Source organism: Chiloscyllium punctatum, chromosome 47 (genome assembly GCF_047496795.1).
Source record: "Chiloscyllium punctatum isolate Juve2018m chromosome 47, sChiPun1.3, whole genome shotgun sequence".
Taxonomy (NCBI): Eukaryota; Metazoa; Chordata; class Chondrichthyes; order Orectolobiformes; family Hemiscylliidae; genus Chiloscyllium; species Chiloscyllium punctatum.
The window spans coordinates 49,310,929-49,332,851 of record NC_092785.1 but is presented as its reverse complement, the minus strand read 5'-3'; the positions used below and the strand labels follow the sequence as shown (position 1 = coordinate 49,332,851).

Below are 21,923 nucleotides of genomic sequence, written 5' to 3'. Positions count from 1 at the left end.
CCACCGTGCCGCCCACAAACATATCTGGTCGGAATGGATAGGTTGGACCGAAGGGTCTGTTTCCGTATTGTACATCTCTTTGACTTTATGACTGAAATGCAAGCACCCACACGAGATCTTCTCGCACCAATGAAGTCTCAAACCAAACATTACACAAGGGAACATTCATTTTGTAAAAAATGTAAAGATTTTTTTTCTCTCAGTGAATGGCTAGAATTTTCTCGCCCAAACAATTGTGAAAGTTAAATGTGGTAGGGGAATGGATCTGGCTGGGTTACTCTTCAGAGGGTCAGTGTGGCTTGTTGGGCCGAAGGGCCTGTTTCCATACAGTAGGGAATTTATGTTTCTATCTCAAATTATTCTAAATGAGGGCAGATAGATTTTTGAAACATTGAGCAGTTAAGGGCCATGCGGAACAAGCATAAAAGAGGTGTTGAGGTCTGGGTTTGCCCAGCCATGATCTGATAGAATGGGGGAACAAGCTGGAGTAGATGAATGCCGTCCTCCTGCTCCAATTCCTTGAGGCTCCATTTCATGCTTTTTTTTTATCTCCAAAGAAGAGTGTGATACAATGTGCTGAACATCTCAGATGTTGTGAAAATGGTGTGTTTATGTACTGGTTCAGATGGCATTGATTCATCAATCACAGGTCATGAGTAGGAAGGCAATTTCCTCCATGAATAAAGGAAATCTACTGCAGAGCTCGCACAAAGGGATCCTTCCCCTCAGTAAACTCTCCCATCCCTTTACCCAACATATCAGTAAAAGCAGGACGCACTACGCATGCTCTAGCCAACAAAGGGACCCCCGGGTGATTGATGTCAGCTCCGGACCAATGAAAGGACGGTGGGCGGAGCTGAAGGACCTGGCGGGAGGTTGGTCCTCCAACCAATCAAAGTGAACGAGGGGCAGAACTAGACTAAACCACGTGATCACCCTCGCGCGCAGCAGAGAGTCACTGTAATGGATGCTCGGGAAGTTCTGGAGCGAAAGGATACGGGAAGGAAAGAAATAAACAAACAGAGGGAAACGGGAGAAAAACTGTGTTGCTATGAGCGGAGAGGTTTTACAAACATGTTGTGCACGTCGGAAAACACAAATTTGAACGTCCCGGTCCCGTGTTTGGAGTAAACGGTGAATTGCCTCAGTGTGGCCGCAGGTCTGAGTGAGCGCCGCTGAGTGAGCTCAACTGGACCAGAGAATAGGACCCCTTAAAGATTAACGAGGCTGTCGATGGAACCACCGGGGGTGGGAAAGATATGCGAAATTTCACGTCATTTTTACTGGAGAAAAATATGGAAGCTCGAGAGGTTGGAGAAATAAACAGAGAGAACTTGAAAAGTATCCATGTTACAGTGGAGGTGTCACTGGATGTCTTGAATCGCATCAAGGTGGATGAAGCCCTGGGACCTGATCAGATGTATCCCAGAACTTTCTGGAAATCTAGGGAAGTGATTGTTGGGCCTCTCCTGAGGTATTTGTATCATTGATAGTGACAGGTGAGATGCCATTATTTTAAAAAGTTGGTAAGGAGAGGCCATGGAACAAGAGAATAGTGAGCCTGAAGTCAGTGGCAGGCAAGTTGTTGGAAGGGATTCTGAGGGACAGGATATCGATCTATTTGGAAAAGTAAGGAATAATCATTTGCTGTTGTCAATGTGGAGCTGAAAATGTGTTGCTGGAAAAGTGCAGCAGGTCAGGCAGCATCCAAAGAACAGGAGAATCGACGTTTCGGGCATCAGTCCTTCTCGAAACGTCGATTCTCCTGTTCCTTGGATGCTGTTAACCTGCGCTTTTCCAACAACACATCTTCAGCTCTGATCTCCAGCATCTGCAGTCCTCACTTTCTCCTGTTGTCAATGTGGCTTTGTACGTGCACAATCGTGTCTCACTAACTTGACTGAATGTTTTGAAGTGACAAAGAAAATTGATTAAACCAGGCTGTGAACATTGTTTATATGGACATTCAACAAGGTTCCACAAAGCAGACTGGTTAGCATGGTTACATAACATGGAATGAAGGGAGAACAAGCCATTGGGTACAAAACTGTCTTAATGGTAGGAGACAGAGGGTGATGATGGAGGTTTGCTTTGTGGTCTGGAGGACTGTGAGCAGCAGTGTGCTACAAGGATCGATTATTGGGTCCTTAAATAAATGACTTGGATGTGAATATGAGGTATGGTTAGTAGCTTTACACAAGACACCAAAATAGGAGGTGTAGTGGGCAGCGAAGAAGGTTAGTTCAGAATACAACAGGATCTTGATCAGATGGGCCAGTGGAGCAAGGAATGGCAGATAGAGTTCAATTTAGATAAATGTTGGCTGTTGGATTTTGGAAAGGCCAAATCAGGGCAGGACTTATCCACTGACTGGTAAGGTCCTGGGGAGTGTTGCTGAACAAAGAGACCTTGGAGTGCAGGTTCATAGTTCCTTGAAAGTAGAGTCACAGGTAGGTAAGGGAGTGATTGCAGCGTTTGTTATGCTCTCCGTCATGTTGTGGCTGTACAGTATATTGATTAAGGCCCTTCTGGAATTCTGTTTTCAGTTCCAATCTCCCTGTTCCAGGAATGATGTTGTGAAACTTGAAACATTTCAGAAAATGTTTGCAAGGACTTTGCCAGAGTTGGACAGTTTGAGGGCAGTGCATGTTTGGAGTGAGCTGCCAAGGGAAGGGGTGAGAGTACAATTACAACATTTAAAAGACATTGATTAAGCCACTTCTCGAATTCTGTTTTCTGTTTGAATTTCCCTGTTCTGGGAAGGATGTTGTGAAATGTGTAAAGGTTCGGACAAGATTTACAAAAACGTTGCCAGGTTTGGAGGATTTGGGCTACAGGGAGAGGCTGAATAGGCTGGGGTTAATTTCCCTGGAGAGTCCAAGACTGAGAGGTGACTTCATGGAGATTTATAAAATCACGAGGGGCATGGATAAGGTGAGCAGACGGGGTTCTTTATCCTGAGGTTAGGTAGCTCCAAAACTAGAGCACATGGTTGAGAAGGCAACGATTTAAAAGGAATCTAAGGCCAACGTTTTCAAGCTGAGTGTGGTGTATGTAGGGAATGAGCTGCCAGATGAAGTAGTGGAGGCTGATAAAATCACAACATTTAAAAGGCATCAGATTGGGTACGTGAACAGGAAGGGTTTTGATGGATACAGGCCAATAGCTGGCAAATGGGACTTCAGTAGTTTAGGATTCCTAGTTGGCATGGATGAATTGGACCGAAGTTCTGTTTCTGTGCTGTATATGTCTACGACGTTAATAAACAAAGATGCGTTCCTCTTTTGTGGAGAGCAAGCTGCAGCACAGATAATTGTGCTTGGAGCTGAGAAGGTGAAGCAGTGATTTTGACCAGGTGCAGATTTGGTTCCAAGGTCTTGAATTTGCAGAGAGAGAGAGGAATTGTTAACACTGTCACAACTTTTAGTAACTACTTTCAAGTAATTGGCAAATAATACAAAGTGAAAATGTGAACATTATTGCACTCAGTAAGTTCTGAGCAACTGGAACTTTCTGAACGACACAGATTCAGCAGGTATTCTGAAAGAGACTTGGAATTTTAATTTTTAAGGAAAGATTTGGGGGGCTGTGGGCAAATAGGAGGGGAATTGGGACATATTTGCAGCATCTCCAGAGGGAGAGAGTACAGCCCCAATGGGCTGAATAGCCCCTAGGTCCTGTGCTCTGTGATACTGCCCCATTCACTCTGAGTGATGAAGTTCATCCCAGGGCAGACAGTGGGATTAGCCCTCCACTCATCACAATGGGGCCCGGCTGATTGACGGCAGCTCCAGACAATGGGAGGAGAGTCTGTGTGGTCCTCCAGCCAATGGGAGTGAATGAGGGGGTGTGGCCAGCAAGATGACGCATGTCCATAAGCTGTGCAGGTGTCGTGTCACTGTTTGGGGTTGGGAGAGACAGCAGACACTGGGACAGAGGCTGTGGGACCTGAATTACAAACTCCCGGTAAATTAGAACCAAAAGAACTGCAGGAGATGTAAATCAGAAACAACAACCAGGAGGTTTTGGAAAAGCTCCGCAGGTCTGGCAGGAAATGGGATGAAAAATCAGAGTTAAAGTTTCAGATCCGGTGTCCCTTCCTCAGAACTGATACTGAGAGAAAAAATGTTGGTTTATATGCAGCAGGTAGGGTTTAGGGGAGGATGTAAGCAGTAAAGCATAGGTGGGGACAGAGCGAGAAGAAGGGTTGGATAAAGGAGTGGATAACGATCTGGCTGGGGGAGGGCGACTAGCTGGTAATGGAAACTGTTAGTGGCTAACCTTAGGTAATGTGTAATGACATGCTGTGAGAACAAGGACTGGGGTGTGGGGTAGGGGGGCGAGGACATGGGGTTGCTAAACTATGGTTAGCCACTAACTGTCTCCGTTGTCAGCTGTTCTCCACAGACATCACTCCATGATTGGAGCTGCAGAGGACAGCTGCAGATGGGCGGCACGGTGGCATAGTGGTTATCACTGCCGTCTCTCAGCGCCAAAGATCCGGGTTCTATTCCCACCCCAGGCAACTGTCTGTGTGGAGTTTGCACATTCTCCCAGTGTCTGCGTGGGTTTCCTCCGGGTGCTCCAGTTTCCTCCCACAGTCCAAACATGTACAGGTTAGGTGAATTGGCCGTGCTAAATTGCCCGTAGTGTTAGATGTAGGGGAATGGGTCTGGGTGGGTTGCTCTTTAGACGGTTTGTCTGATCTAAAAACCTCTTCAATATCCTTCCCAACCCCCTCTGTACTCCTCAAAGATGTATCTTAAAGTTGTTCTCTTTAATCAATGTTTCCAGCATTCGTGAAGCACTTTAGGAGAATTGTCAGTGTGAAAGGCTCCATCCAATGCAGGTCGTTGTTGTTCATGTCTGACATTAGGAGAAACAGGAATGAACGCTCTCTCTTATACCTGATGAACAGCAGCAAAAGCAGGAAGCACTGAGCATGCTCCAGCCCACAAATGGCCTCTGGTGATTGATCTCAGTGCAGGACCAATAAGAGGATGGGGATGGGGCTGGAAGACAAGGTACTGCCGGTTGGTCTGAGTGAATGAGGGGCGTGGCTACACTCAACCATGTGATAAGCTTCTGGATTAGTGGTGCTGGAAGAGCACCGCAATTCAGGCAGCATCCAAGGAGCAGCGAAATTGACGTTTCGGGCAAAAGCCCTTCATCAGGAATAAACTGATACCACGTGATAAGCTTCACTGGCAGCACTGTGATGTTGTGACCAAGGCATTGGAAATGTGTGAAGGTGCAGGGCATGGTTAAGGAAAGACATATTGACCAGGAAGAGAAGGAAATTTTAATGGAACAGGCTGAGACGTTTTACAGAACTTAGTGCACATCGGAAAACACAAATTTGAAAATCCCAGGCCCGTGTTTGTGGCAAACGGGAAAATGCTTCAAATGGTGAAAGGCGTGAGTGATCGTCGCCATCTTTATTGGGGGCAGTGATCCACGGGACACGTGTGCGTGGCTGCCAACTTTGAGAGGGGCAAGCTGTCGGGGGACGCATGCGCAGCCTTCCTTGGCAGGGAGTGATCGGGCAGGATTTACACAGTTTCAGAGTCAGGATGTTTTCAATGTCAAAGAGTGTGATGCTAGAAACGTACAGCAGGTCAGGCAGCAGCCGATTGGTGGGAAGGAAGATGGAAACGTAGGACAGGTCAAAAGGGCAGTGCCGAGTTAGAAGGCTGGATCTGGGATAAGGTGGGTGGAGTGGAAATGAGGAAACTGATGAAATCCACTTTGATCCCATGTGATTGGAGGATCTGAACACAGATGATGAGGCGTTCTTTGTCCAGGCATCAGATGCCTGGGATTTGGCGGTGGAGATGGCCCAGGACCTACATATCTTTGGTGGAGCGGGAAGGGGAGTTAAAGTCTTTGGGCACAGGCTGTTTGGCTTGTTTAGTGTTTTACTGTTACTTTCACAGACCTTTTGTAAGTTAATTTTCCTCTGCTGCCCAATCCCTGATAATGTGCTGTTCTCTCAATGGACTAAATTTTCCACAGCATCTTTGACAGTGAATAATTCTTTTTTTCAACAAAAGAGTGCATTTTCCTTCCATTTCTGACCATCAAATTCTGCAACATTCTCACTTCCTGTAATGTATTTAGCACTCCCTGAAATATCAACTATGTGTTTCTCTCTCCACAGACACCAGTGATTAATGCCAGAGTCCCATTACCTGTGGAGAGGGTGATGTTTGACTTCTTTGTACAGCTGCAGTTCGTGTGGTGAATGTGCTCCCACAATTAACTTGGGTAAGAGATGTTACAGATTATTCACTCAGCGACAGTGAAGAGTTGACAATGTGTGTGCAAATTAACAACAGTTTGTATTTTTATCATTTTTATAATTTCACAGAAATTGAGAATATCTGACATAAGGCCACAGATGGGGATATTAGGTCAGGTGATCAAAAGTATTGCCAAATAAGCAGGTTTTCAGGAATACCTTAAAGGAGGAAAGCAGGTCTGAGAGGGTCAGGGTGCGAATTCCAGACCGTGTTGCCTTGGCAACTGTCGAAGTAGCCAGACAGGTGAAGCAATGAATAAATGCATCTTTGGGAGTCTGAAAGAAAATGAGTTGTCGAGATCTTACAGGTTGTGTGGTGCAGGGAGACAGGGATGTTCACAGCCAGGAATTATATTAAGCGAGAGAATTTTAAATTGTTGCTCGTAAATAGGAGCCTTTTGATGAATCAACAAGTTTTGGTACAAGTGAGTACTTGGGCAGTAGGGTTTTAGATACTCTTGAGCTTATAAGTAAGTTGAATGTGGGAGGCTGGCCAGGACTGTGTTTGGATAACGAAGTCTGGAGATAACACAGGGATGGACTAGTATTTCAGTAAATGAGCTGAGACTAGGGTGGAGTTGGGTGATGTCACTGATGTAGAAATAGCAGTTTTGGAGTCGGGCTCCGCCTCATCACTCCCCCTCACCGATTCACAAATATTGTTCCTTGTTCTGTCTGTCTTTTCTGGTTTTGTCCTTCTCTCCAATTCTGCTAAGAAATAATATTTGACCTCACGGTTGTTGGAAAATCCTGCTCCATCTCCACTCTCCCTTTCCTTTCTGAATTCCTCATATGTGGTGTTCATCCAGGATCTATCTTTGTTCCTTCCTTTATCTCACCTACATACTGCCAGGAGGTGACATCGTATTGGTTTCACATGTACACTGACAATGCCCAGCTCTCTCTCCCTTTCATCCCTCTCCATTGCTCCACTGTTCCTCATTCATTAAGCTGCTTTCCACACGCCTACAACTCGATTGGCTGCAATTTCCTCCAATGAAACACTGAAATGGTTAAACCCATTGCCTTCAGTTGCTATTACAAATTCCTTTCCCTTACTGCTGACCCCCTCCCTCTTACTGGGAAATGCCTGAGGCAGAACTTCACAATATTGCGCTCATATTCTGACCCCAAGGTGACCTTCTGATCAGACATCTACACAATTGCAAACACCAGGAATTCCAATCTCTAAAATGTTGCTATTCTCCACCTCACCCCAGCTCCATTGCGACTGAAACCCCTTACCCATGTCTGTGTTGAATTAAAATTGACAAATCTAAAACAGAACCCTTGATTCTGCAACTGACCCAGAATCTGGTTCTAGGTTCCCTCATGATGGGATACATCCTCTCAGTATTTACCCTGTCATATCCCTTAATAAGTCTATATGTTTCAATAAGATCCCCTCTCATTCTCCCCCAAATCCAGTGAGTCAAGTCCCAACTTCTTCAGCCTTTTCTTAAAAGAGAGTTCCTGCAAACCAGAGATCATCCCAGTCAATCTTCTCTAAATGCCTCCGATGAAGTGATGTATTTCCTTAAATAAAGGGACCAAAACGTCTCTCATTACTCCATATGTGGTCTCACTCGCACTATATAAAGTGGCTCTCAGGTATATATTCCAATCTCTTATACTGCAAATCCCCTGGAATCAGGAATAATATTCCATTCCCGTTCCTGATGACCTGTTGTAACTGTGTGCTAGCTTTCTGTGTTTCCTGCACAGTTTCCCCCGGTCCCTTTTGTGTTGCAGGTTTCTACAGTTTCCACCATTTAAACAGTCCTCTGTTCTTTTATTACCTCCTCCAAAATGAACAACTTCACATTATCCCAAGTTATGCTCCATTGACCAACTTGTCCACTTCTCCGAATCCCTCTCTGTAAACTGGTTATAATCCTTTTGGAAGTTTACTGGTCTACATTTTCTAGGAGATTCACCCCCCCCCCCCCCTCATTCTTCTAAATTTTTCCAGGGAGCACCGGACAGTGGGAAGCATGCTGAGTTGCTGTCTTTTCAGAGAGACTCTTTGGAGTGACTGGGAGGATCTTGCTGCCCCTTGGTGAGAATGGAGGCAACTTGCCCATCAAGCTGCATGAGACTTTCACCCCCCCCCCCCCCATATCTTATTGATGAGGCAAAGTGGCAGCACGGAAGGAAAGAAAAGGAAGAAAATCCTGCTGTCCGCATCTCACTGACTATTGGAACATTCTGTCCCATGTGTCAAAGATCTGCCCTGTTCAGTCACATGATGTCCCAAGGTGGAAACTCATAGAAACCCACACAGATTTCCCCGTGAACTGACTGCTGGTCTCCACAAGGGGTAATGTGTACAGTCATCGTGGACCAGGAGGAGGGGATGGTGTGAGTTTCTAACCTGACCTGACAGTGACAGATTTTATAAACTTGTATTACAGGATACTACAGGTGGATATCCAGATGGCAATCTCAGTAATTGTAACGCCAAACTCTGATTGAATTACTCCATTCATCAGGACCTGGATATTTGCACTGTGTGTGAGTATTTTGTTCCAGCTCAATTCCATTTTCTGCATAAAAATTCTCCTTTGAATCAAACCGTCCTGTCAATAGATCTCCCCAAAATCTTCAATATGTGTCCAGTAATCCATGTATGATGAGTTGATGAGTGCAAGGTTTAAGATCCTGATGTATATGTTTTGTAAGCACTTGTCTCTCAGCTCCCCTCAATTTCCTTTGCTACAAGGAGAACACCTCAGTTTTCCCAAACCCCTGATTCCCCAATATCTGTTTGCTCTCAATAAGGCACACATCAGGATCGTGTTGGAACATTCTCCACTTGCCTTCATCTGTGCAGCCCTCAACAGTATTAAAGAAAGCGAACATCCTCCAGGACAAAGCACCGTGCCTGAGTGGTGTCCCATCCACCACCTTCAGCATTCCCTCTCTCCACCCCCGATGCACAGTGGCATCAGTGTGTGAAACGTAAAGTCAGCATTGTCCTACCAGACCATAGGGCTGCTCTCTCATTAGGGAGAGATGTCTGGTGGTGGTTTAAACTGAAGGTTACCACAGCCCAGGCAAGGGGAGAGGTTGAGAATGAGAGTCCACCTATTATAGATGGATATTCTTGATATGTATTAACACCCATGTCCCTGCAACTAAAATCCCCCATTCCTTGAACCATCCTGGTAACTCTCCTGTGCCCCCTCTCAGGGACCCTGCCATCCTTCCCAATGTGTGGGCGATCTCTGGTTTGCACAGACCCAGCTGCTCTGTGTTCCTGTGGGTGATGTCATCATCGAGCAACAGTTGCACGAAACCTCACTGTCTGTGAGGGTGGGAGACACAAATCCCCAAAACATTTGAGATGTATTTAGTGTGCACTTGCTATGCCACGATAGATGACACTTTTCCACAAGTACTGGAAAATAAATGAGGATAGTTCGGTGGTAGTTTTCTTTCTCACAGACCCGATGGACCACCAGAGCCTTTTTCTGATCTGTAGACCGCTGAGATGTTTATTATAGGAATATGACAGGCTCCGTTGGACATCTAGTCAGAAAAAGTGATACTAGAATAGATGGCACGTGATTGGTCGATATTTTTGTAAGGAAAGTGAGACACAGAGGTTTAAAAGCAAATTCAGAAGCTCAGCGCAGGAATTGTAAAGGGCTATTATCAAGTGAGAAATAAACATTGGGCATCCTGAAAGCTGGAAATAATGAAAGGCACAAAAAGCAGAGCTTTGAGAGACTGGAGGGGATTAGACATGGGGAGTATAATGAAGCTGGAGGAGATGCAAGTTGTAAAGGATTGTGAGGATGGAGGATGTTACAGAGATAGAGAGATTTGTGATAGAGGTTTTTTTGATTTTGCGGCTGGAAAAGAATTATAGAGATGAGGAGGATTTGTAAGGCTGGATGAGGTGGCACTGATAGGGAGAGTTCCAAGCATAGAGGAATTTACAGAGATAACAAGTCATAAAATTATACGGCATCGACACAGACCCTGTGGTCCAACCAGTCCGTGTCGACCATAAATTCGAACTGAACTAATCGCACCTGCCTCCACTTGGTCCAAGTCCATCCTAGCATTCCCTATTGATATACGGGTCCAAATGTTTTTTTTCCTATTAGAATCCCATTCCCCTACCCTTTTGCTCTATATTTACCCCTGACTAATTCACTCAACCCAATCATCCCTGAACACTGTGGGCAATTGAGCACGGCCAGTTCACCTACCCTGTACATCTGTGGATTGTGGGAGGAAACGGGAGCACCTGGAGGAACCCACGCTGTCATGGGGACGAATATGCAAACTCCACATGGACAGTCACACAATACAGGAATTGAGCCTGTGTTCCTGGCGCTGAGAGGTAGCATTGCTAACCATTGAGCCACTGTGCCACCCTGAAATTATAATTGCATTCACATCTACCATGTCCTATGCAAGTTTATTCGATATGTGAGCCACTCTTTGTGCAAAAACAAAAAATAAAATCCGGGACATCTATTTAAAGCCTTACTTTTTAACGTGAGAAACGTATGTCCCCAATCTTGAATTGCGCCCCCTCCTGGAAAGGGAACCTGCTGTTCACATGACCGAAACTCTTCAGGATTTTATAAACCTCTAATAAGGTCACCTCTCAGCCTCCTGTGCTCCAGTGAAAAAGGACCCAGCCTATCCAGACTCTGCTTATAACTCAAACCATCCATTCCCATCACCATCCTGGTAAATCTATTCTGAACCTGCTCCAATTTAATAATATCCTTCCTATAACAGCACAACCAGAACTAGACACAGTATTCCAGAAGAGGCCTCCCCAACATCCTGTACAACCTCAACATAACGTCCTAACTCCTATATTCAAAGATCTGAGCAATGAAGGCAAATGTGCTAAAGCCCTTCTGAACCATCCTGTCTGCATGTGACACATAGTTCAAAGACCTGAACCCCTCGGTCTCTTTGTTCCATATCACTATCCGAGGCCTAACTTTTAATCAGTGTAAGTCCTGCCCTCGTTTGTTTTATCAAGATGTAATATTTCGCATTTATTCCAATCCAAAAATCACATCCTTTGAGTATAAAGACAAGAGGAGTATACTTAAGTGTTAAATCAGTAAGGCAAAAAGGGGACAGGAGACCGCTTTGGCGAATAGGGAAAGGGTTTTTAGAAATACATTTAAGAGCAAATGGGTCACTAGAGAGAGAATAGGCCACCTCAAAGATCAGCAAGGCAGCCTATGTGTGAAGACGCAGGAGAGGGGCTTGTTGGGGGGATACTAAACGTGTGGCATCAGGGTTTAATGTGGAGAAGGACATGGGAGATGTAGAATGTGGGGAAATAAATGGTGACATCTTGAAAATTGTCCATCATACAGAGTACTGGATATCTGGAAACGCATAAAGGTGGAGCAATCCCCAGGCTTTGATCAGGTGTATCCAAAAATTCTGTAGGAAGCGAGGGAAGTGATTTCTGGGCCTCTTGCTGAGATTTTTGCATTATTGATAGTCATAGCTGAGGTGCCAGAAGACTGCGAGTTGGTTAATATGGTGCTACTATTTAACGAAGGTGGTTTGGACAAGCCCGGGAACTACAGATGCTGTGCTAGACTAGGTGTTGGAGGGAGCCCTGAGCGACAGGATTTGCGTGTATTTGAAAAAGCACAGACTGATTAGGGGTAGTCAGCATAACTTTCTGTATGGGAAATCATGTCACGTACTTGATCTGGTTTTTAAAAAGTAACAAAGAGGATTGATGAGAGAAGACTAGTAGATGTGATCTATATGGACTTCAGTAAGGTTTTCGACAAGGTTCCCCATGCGAGAATGGTTAGCAAGGTTAGATCTCATGGAAGTAGCCATCTGGATATAGAACTGGCTCAAAGGCAGAAGACAGAGGGTGGTGGTGATGGATGATTATTTTTCAGACTGGAGGCCTGTGACTAGTGGAATGCCACAAGGATTGGTGCTGGGTCCACTACTTCTCATCATTTATATAAATGATTTGGATGTGAACACAGGAGGTATAGTTAGTAAGTTTGTAGATGGCACCAAAATTGGAGGTGTAGTGGACAGTGAAGAAGGTTACCTCAGATTTCAATGGGACTTTGATCAGATGGGCAAATGGGCTGAGGAGTGGCAGATGGAGTTTAATTCAGATAAGTGCGAGGTGCTGCATTTTGGAAAAGCAAAGCTTAGCAGGACTGATACACATCATGGTCAGGTCTTGGGGAGTGTTGCTGAACAAAGAGACCTTGCTGTGCAGGTTCACAGCTCCTTGAAAGTAGAGGCGCAGGTAGATAGGATAGTGAAGGTATGATTTCCTTTATTGGTCAGAGTATTGAGTAAGAGAGTTGGGAAGTCATGTGGCAGCTGTTCAGGACATTGGTTTGGCCACTCTTGCAATATTGTGCACAATTCTGTTCTCCACCTATCACAAGGATGTTGTGTAACTTGAAAGGTTCACAAAAGATTTATAAGGATATTGCCAAGGTTGGAGGGTTTGAGATATAGGGAGAGGCTGTACAGGCTGGGGCTGTTTTCCCTGGAGTGTCAGAGGCTAAGCAGTGATTTCAGAGGTTTATAAAATCATGAGCATGGATCGGATAGATAGACAAGGTATTTTCACTGGAGTGGGGGAGTCTAGAACTAGAGGGTATAGATTTAGCATGAGAGGGGAAAGATGTAAAGGGGGCCTAAGGGGCAACCATATTATGCGACGGTGGTGCATTTATGGAATGAGCTGCCAGAGGGAGTTGTGAAGGTTGGTACAATTGCAACATTTATTAGGCATCTGGATGGGTATATGAATATGAAGGGTTTAGAGGGATATTAACCAAGTACTGGCAAATGGGACGAGATTAGGTTCGGATATCTGGTCGGTATGGACGAGTTTGACTGAAGAGTCTGTTTCCGTGCTGTATGTCTGTGACTCGTAGCCGGGGATCAGCTCAGTGGGTTTCAGTCTCTTCAAAGGTAAATCTGTTTTACTTTTTAAAATCCGCAACATTCAGTAGGGTGAGTGTTTACTAGTTTAATTGCCTCTGTTATGATCTTTTGGTTGAATGTTTTAAATATAAAATACAGGTACTAATGTATTCGAAAGTAGTCTTTTGTAAAGCAGTAAGACTCTACCTTTTTCTGGGTCTACTGATTAAGGTGCAGAGATGGCCATTCGTACAGTGATGTGCACTTCCTGGAGGGGAGTAGGGGGAGTTTGAATGATCCTGATGATAGCCTGCAGGAAGTGATGCAAATCCTGTTGGATCACATGGATCAGGTGGAGCGGTGCTTAATGGTAATGAAGAATTTACAAGAGTCAGGATGTGTGATAGGTGGCAGTTTCAGGTTGGAAACTGCAGATACAGTCAGGTAGATGGGTTACCTCTCGGAAAGGTAGGAGAGGGAGATAGGTAGAGCATCAGTCTCCTGTACAGAAAGTGAGGACTGCAGATGCTGGAGATCAGAGCTGAAAAATGAGTTGCTAGAAAAGCGCAGCAGGTCAGGCAGCATCCAAGGAGCAGCAGAATTGACGTTTCGGGCATAAGAAGGGCTTCTGCCCGAAAAGTCGATTCTCCTGCTCCTTTAATGCTGCCTGACCTGCTGCGCTTTTCCATCAACACATTTTTTCAGCCATGAGTCTCCTGTGGCTATCCCCATCTCAAACAAGTATAGTGTTTTGGATAATGTAGGTGGTCATAGACTTTGAGGGAATGTTGTACTGACAGCCAAGTTACCGGTACTGAGATTGGCTCCACTATAATGAGAGGTATATCAGATTTCAAATGCTCAACAGTGATCAGGGACTTACTAGTCGGGCACAGACTGCTGTTTCTGCAGCTGACAGTGAGACATCAGAATGGGGTGGTACCTCTCTGGTGCCAGGGTCAAGGATGTTTCGGACAGGTAGCAGAATATTCTCAAAGGAAAGAATGACCCCTGGGAGGTCATTGTACATTGGTACCAATGACAAAGTAAGGGGAAAAGATAAAGTCCTGATGAGAGAATATAGCAAATTAACCTGGAATATAAGAAAGAGACTTTGTGGAGTGCCTCAGAGATGGATTTTTAGAGCAGCTGGTGCTGGAGCCGACCAGGGATAAGGCGATTCTGGATCTGGTATTGTGTAACGAACCAGAATTGGTCAGTGACCTCGAAATGAAGGAGCCATTGGGAAGTAGTGACCAAAATACAATAAGCTTCAATCTGCAATTTGAGAGGGAGTGGGTACAATCTGAAGTGACAATATTTCAGTTGAGTAAAGGGAAATATGGAGCTATGAGGGAGCAACTGGCCAAAGTTCAATGGTTTAATACCTTAACAGGGAAGACCGTGGAGGAACAATGGCGGATATTTCTGTGTATAATGCAGAAGATGCAGGATCAGTTCATTCCTAAAAGGAAGAAAGATCCCAGGAGGAGACATGGGCGGCCGTGGTTGACAAGGGAAGTAAAGAAACATATAAGGTTAAAAGAGAAAAAGTATAACTTAGCAAAGATAAGCGGGAAAACGGAGGACTGGGAAGCTTTTAAAGAACAACAGAGGATTAGTAAGAAGGAAATACGCAGAGAAAAAATGAGGTACGAAGGTAAACTGGCCAAGAATATAAAGGAGGACAGTAAAAGCTTTTTTACGTATGTCCAAGGCAAAAAAATGGTTAGGACAAAAATTGGGCCCTTGAAGACAGAAGCAGGGGAATATATTACTGGGAACGAAGAAATGGCAGAGGAATTAAATGGGTACTTCAGATCTGTGTTCACTGGGGAAGACACAAGCAATCTCCCTGAGGTAACAGTGGCTGAAGGACCTGAACTGAAGGGAATTTCTATTTGCCAGGATTTGGTGTTGGAGAGACTGTTAGGTCTGAAGGTTGATAAGTCTCCGGGACCTGATGGCCTGCATCCCAGGGTACTGAAGGAGGTGGCTCGGGAAATCGTGGATGCGCTGGTGATTATTTTCCAGAGTTCAATAGAATCGGGGTCGGTTCCTGAGGATTGGAGGGCGGCTAATGTTGTGCCACTTTTTAAGAAGGGTGGGCGGGAGAAAGCAGGAAATTATAGACCAGTTAGTCTGACCTCAGTGGTGGGAAAGATGCTGGAGTCTATTATAAAGGATGAAATTACGGCACATCTGGATAATAGTAACAGGATAGGACAGAGTCAGCATGGATTTATGAAGGGGAAATCATGCTTGACGAATCTTCTTGAATTTTTTGAGGATGTAACTCGGAAGATGGACGAGGGAGATCGAGTGGATGTAGTGTACCTGGACTTTCAGAAAGCTTTTGATAAAGTCCCACACAAGAGGTTAGTGAGTAAAATTAGGGCGCACGGTATTGGGGGCAAAGTACTAGATTGGATAGAGAATTGGTTGGCTAATAGGAAACAAAGGGTAGTGATTAACGGCTCCATTTCGAAATGGCAGGCAGTAACCAGTGGGGTACCGCAGGGATCCGTGCTGGGACCGCAGCTTTTTACAATATATGTAAATGATATAGAAGATGGTATCAGCAATAACATTAGCAAATTTGCTGATGACACAAAGCTAGGTGGTAGGGTGAAATGTGATGAGGATGTTAGGGGATTACAGGGTGACCTGGACAAGTTAGGTGAGTGGGCAGATGCATGGCAGATGCAGTTTAATGTGGATAAATGTCTGGTTATCCACTTTGGTCGCAAGAACAGGAAGGCAGATTACTACCTCAATGGTATCAAATTAGGTAAAGGGGCTGTTCAGAGAGATCTGGGTGTTCTTGTCCACCAGTCAATGAAGGCAAGCATGCAGGTACAGCAGGTCGTGAAGAAGGCAAATAGCATGCTGGCCTTCATAACAAGAGGGATTGAGTATAGAAGCAAAGAGGTGCTTCTGCAGCTGTACAGGGCCCTGGTGAGACCACACCTGGAGTACTGTGTACAGTTCTGGTCTCCAAATTTGAGGAAAGACATTCTGGCTATTGAGGGAGTGCAGCGTAGGTTCACGAGGTCAATTCCTGGAATGGCAGGATTGCCTTACACGGAAAGACTGAAGCGACTGGGCTTGTATACCCTTGAGTTTAGAAGACTGAGAGGGGATCTGATTGAAACGTATAGGCTTATGAAAGGACTGGACACTCTGGCAGGAGGGAACATATTTCCGTTGATGGGGGAGTGCCGAACCAGAGGACACAACTTAAAAATACGGGGTAGACCATTTAGGACAGAGATGAGGAGAAACTACTTCACCCAGAGAGTGGTGGCTGTGTGGAATGCTCTGCCCCAGAGGGCAGTGGAGGCCCAGTCTCTGGATTCTTTTAAGAAAGAATTGGATAGAGCTCTTAAAGATAGTGGAGTCAAGGGGTATGGAGATAAGGCTGGAACAGGATACTGATTAGGAATGATCAGCCATGATCATATTGAATGGCGGTGCAGGCTCGAAGGGCAGAATGGCCTACTCCTGCATCTATTGTCTATTGTCTATTGTCTATTGTCTAAATCAGGTCCTCGGTCATAATATGTGGATTAATCCAGGTGCTACATGCTCGTGAGAGTAGGAATAGCAGGATGGAGGAGATCAATGATTGGCTAAGGAGCAGGTGTAGGGCAGAAGGATTCACATCTTTTGATCATTGTAATCTCCTCTTGAGTAGAGTTGATGTGCATAAGAAGGATGGATTGTACCTGAATTGGAATGTGTCTGTTATCCAGGCAAGGAGATTTGCTCGTGCTACTCAGGAGTCATTAAACCAGTGAGGGAATGTGGGTAAACTCAAAGAGATGGTGAGAAAAGAGGTAAGTCTGAGGCTGGTACAGTTACCTCCCTGAGGCCAGGATCCGCGATTATCATGGAGCAGCTGTAGGACATTCTGGAGCTGGAGTGTAAAGCCAGTGGTTGTGGAACACACCGATACCAATGACATCACTAAACAAAGGGATGAGGTCCTGAAAGCTGGATATAGGGAGATCAGGGATACAGTAAAATGTAGCTCCTGATATAAAATAATGTCAGACTTACTCACAGTGCCATGTGCTAGTGAGAGCAGGAATAAGAGGATAGATCAGCTAGACGTGTGACTGGTGAAATGGTGGACCAGAGAAGGGTTCAGATTCTTCAGGCACTGGGACCGTTTCTGGGTGGGTCCTGTACCAGCCTGACCGGTTACCCCTGGGCAGAGCTGGGAGAAATCTCCTGGTGGAGGCTTTTGCCAGTCCCATTGGTGCAGTTTTAACTAGTCTAACAGGGGGATGGGAACTAAAGTGTAGGCTTAGATGGGTCAGATTCAGGACAGGGAATGGGAGGTAGAATATTAGTGATGTAGTCAGCGGCTCAGAAAGTCAAAGGAAAGGAGGATGAAATGAGGATTGAGTCCCTCTTCATCCATCAGTCCTGCCATCCCAGGAATTATAGTCAGCAAAATATGGAGCTGTACAGCTCTCTGTCTCTAAGTGCTTGAGCAAAATGGGTGAAATCCACAATAAAAACAAAAAGTGCTGGAGATCCTCAGCAGGTCGGGCAGCATCCGAAATGCTGACAGATGCAGGAAACATTGCAGCCTTGAAGAAGTGTTGAGATGATCACACTAAGCACTATAATATCGGTGACACGCTGAGTGCCAGAACGTGGGACTAGAATTAATAGGTGCTTGATGACCAGCATGAATACGATGGGGCTGGAAAGGTGACGTTTCGGGTCAGGACTCTTCATCAGGGCTGACAAAGGATTCCGACCCAAAACATCAACCTTCCTGCTCCTGTGATGCAGCCTGACCTGCTGCACTTCCCCAGATCCACATTGTATGGACTCTGACTTCCAGCATCTGCAGCCCTTAACTATCTCCACATCCCAGGACTCAGGCTGGTGACCCTCCTTTACTCTCTCAACAACCAGGAGAGCCTTCCTTGGGAAAGGGGAACAAACGTATGCACAGTACTTCCGGTGTGGTCTCAACAAGGCCCTTCCAGAAAGGGATCCCTGCTACTGTACACGAATCCTCTCACTAGGAAGGTCACCCATCATTTACATTCTCCACTGCTTCCCACTCTTGCCTGCTTCCGAAAAGAAGGAATCGCAGAGAAACATGGAATCAAATGAGGTCAGAGTCTCTGGTATAAAACTGTTGAACACCATGCCCCCATCTTCTACATACTGGCCACCAAGCGCACGTGCCTGGTGTGATAATCTAACCACTTCTTCAAGGCTGCAATGTTTCCTGCATCTGTCAGCATTTCAGATGCTGCCAGACCTGCTGAGGATCTCCCGCACTTTCTGTTTTCTCTGCTGTAGAGTACTGAAAGGGGGGATTTGCAGTTGAGAAATTCAAATTGAACTTCATGTTCAGTTTTGATAGTTACTTGATCCGTGACAATCTGAATACCATTGACCTTTTCATCTGGATGGAAAGGTGTGCATTCTGCCCGTGGACGAATATTTCAAATGTCAGTGTGACTGGGGAAAAAAGTACTGAGACAGTGAAGTCCATGTCAGCGTGGGTACTGTGGAGAGAGATTTCATTGGTGTTTGAAAGTCTAAACAATCATGGCATATTTCCCTGGAACAGGTAAGCCACAGATTGGTTTTGTATGAGGACAATTAACCATGAAACCAGAAAGACAAAAGGATTCCTGCATTTGGAAAAAGCTATCAAAATGGGATTGTTGTAACGGAGTAAATTATCGATCATTGATTATAATCCATTGGCGTTGTCATGTCTGTTCCAGCGCCTGGGGAAACACTGGAAATGTGATGAATGCAGTGTAAGTTTCAGTTATTAAACTGGAAAAGGTACAGAAGAAATTTACAAGGATGATGCCAGGGCTCAGGTGTCTGAGTTACAGGGAGAGGTTGGACAAGCGAGGGCTTTTTTGTTTAGAGCATAGGAAACCGAGGGGGAATATTTTATAGAAGTGTATAAGACCATGAGAGGCGTGGGTAAGGTGAATGCACTCAGTCTTTTTCCCAGGTAACCAAGGACTGGAGGGCATCAGTTTAAGGTTAGAGGAGAAAGAATAAAAGGTAAGCTAAGGGGCAACTGTTTTACACTGAGGGTGGTACGCATATGGAATGAGCTGACAGTGGAAGTGGTTGAGGCGGGTACACTAACAACATGTAAAAGGCATTTGGACAAATACATGGATAGCAAAGTTTCAGAGGAAGATGAGCCAAGTGCAGGGAAATGGGCTCAGCGTGGATGGACATTCTGATCGGCATGGGCCATTTTGGGCCAAAGGGCCTGTCTCTGCTGGAGGATGCTGTAAGTAAATGCATTTTCTATTTGTCCCCCAAACTCTCTTGGTATCCTGGGATGTATTCCATCAGGGCAATGAGACTTGTGTACCTTTAACTTCCATTCAGACTCACCCATTCCCAGTATTTCCCATGGTTAATGGCTTAACCTGCACATGCGTGGACACTGTGGTTTAGCCTGGCGAATCCACCTAACCTGCACATCTTTGGACTTCGGGAAGAAACTGGAACACCGAACAAAGCCATGCAGCCACTCGGAGAATGTGTAAACTCCACATAGTCACCTAAGGCTTGAATCAAACCAGGGTCTCTGAAGCTGTGAGGCAGAGGTGCTAGCCACTGAGCTACATCTGCCTAAAACTGCTTCCCCGTATTGACCCCTCCACCCCGCAATTGACTGAATCTATATTCCTTACGTCAGAAACTGGGTTGTCTAACCAGATGTTTCAGTCAAACCCAGTGACAAGCCATTTGTCCTGTCTGTCTGAATGGGGATCCTATACACAACACCCTCCACCCCACACGTTTCATTCACTTTCCAGAGACAGGGCTCCAGTGACTTCATGGGGACTGCAACTCCCACAATTCCTGAGGCAGGAACCACAGGTGTACTGGGAAACCCAGCACTGTATATGTACAGAATGTGGGCGGGTTTTGGAGCACATGTTTTGGCGTAATGAGGGGAAAGTATTTCACACCGTGATTGGCAAGAGGAGGAACGTATCTGCTTGTCGTATTGATCAGTTGGGGGGGGGGTCAAAGTGTCACTACACCCACGTGGGACCACTCTCCATCCCCAATTCATTGTAATGCTGGCAATAAACTAATGGGAAACAAGGAAGAATCTGAACCATTCTCCCAGACTGAAGGTTCCTCTTCTGTCCAGGATCTGCCACCTCTCTTGCTGTTTCCGTCTGTTTCATTCTGCTGTTACATTATTGACTTGCAGCAACTGAAGGGAAAGGAAGTGAACCCAGAAAGGGTGCAGAGTCTAACCAGGATGGGAAGTGGTGGCATGGATCTGTTTATCAGTAACTCCATGAGAATGAGGAGGGTGTACATTAGGGGCAGCAGAGTCAGAATGGTGGGAGAGAGTAAGTGGGCTGGAGGGTTACAGATTTGGGGGAAGAAAGGGGTAAACGATTTTCCAGAGAAACTAGAATAGTCTGTTCTGAATTTCCTATCTGTGCATATTCCTTTATACAGGGTGCTAGATGGTGAAGATTTGCAGACTGAAGTCTCAAAATCATGTGTAGATTGTGATTTCGTGAACCAGCGTTTGAAGAAGCAAAGATGGAGAATCACTGGGCCAAAATCCTGCAACACTCTCTCTCCCAGCATTGTCGGACTATCTGCGCCAAATGGACTGTGAATGGTTGAAGACAGCAGCTCACGACCATCTTCTCAATGGTACCTAGTGATGGGGTATAAATGCTGGCTGAGCCAGTGATGACCATATCCTGGAAATGGGTTCTATCTCTAGTTGCTGAAACCCAGTTGATGTTACTGCAGGATGATGACGGACGCTAAGTGTATCCTCCAGGAAGAGCACCATCACATTACCCCTGCCTACACCCACGCAATAACACAGCAACATCACTGGTATAAAAGGCAGTGAAGCCCAAGGAGGACTGAAATATAGTTCTTCAAGGTAAAGTCATGAAAGCGGATTGGAACAGAGCAGGAACAGGAGACTGAGCTGGATGGTCAGCTGTTTCCCATTGAATGGTGGAGCCAGATTCAAAGGCCGAATGGCCTTCTGCTGCTATCTCCCAGGTATGTATATAGCCATGGAGCCCGGGTAGGAAGAAGTAGTCAGGGCAGGGATTCTGCAGGAGATTGCACTTCCACCTCAGTTTTCAGTGAGGAATGGTTTGATGGATTTTATTTAACATTTGTCTTTAACACAAGGTTTGTGAATTTGAATTTTTTTAAAAAGTACAAATTTATTCCACAATAAATAAAACTTAAAGAATTGAAACTATCTGCATATGACAGTTTTTAAAATTTCAAATGCCCTTTAAACAAAATCCTGTCTACTCCCGGGCGCCATCACTTTTCAGTTACTCAAACTCCAGGGAAATATTCCTTCTCTCTCTGGATCTTTGGTATGATTTAACTACTTTCAGTTCTCGTTCTGTGAGCTGTGAAGCATTTTTCTCCCATTTCTCCTACCTAGAAGTGTTATCTCACACAGCTGAGCAACCTTCCCACCATCAACATCATTATTCCATTATTTTGCTTTTTGTTAACATTTAGTCATCAGCAGTAGCACACCAGTGTCGTCAGTTGAATATTTACAAACAAAGCCCATTATGGGCAAAGCAAACCATTACAAGTGACAGAGTGGGAAGGGACTAAATCAAGGTAGAGTTGGGGGTGAGGGGTGGCGGTGGCGGTGGAGATAAAGCACTGTATCCCC

General features: G+C 45.3%; 1 long non-coding RNA gene across 1 annotated transcript in view; it reads left to right on the top strand.

Annotated features, from left to right (window-relative positions):
- Nucleotides 1-986: 986 nt before the first annotated feature.
- LOC140468625 (uncharacterized) overlaps nt 987-21,923 on the top strand; it is a 40,569-nt gene continuing 19,632 nt past the window's right edge. The window contains exons 1-4 of the long non-coding RNA XR_011955729.1: nt 987-1,134; nt 6,161-6,267; nt 8,716-8,815; nt 20,708-21,277. This is a non-coding gene — a long non-coding RNA (uncharacterized lncRNA). The remainder of the gene's footprint in view (nt 1,135-6,160; nt 6,268-8,715; nt 8,816-20,707; nt 21,278-21,923) is intronic.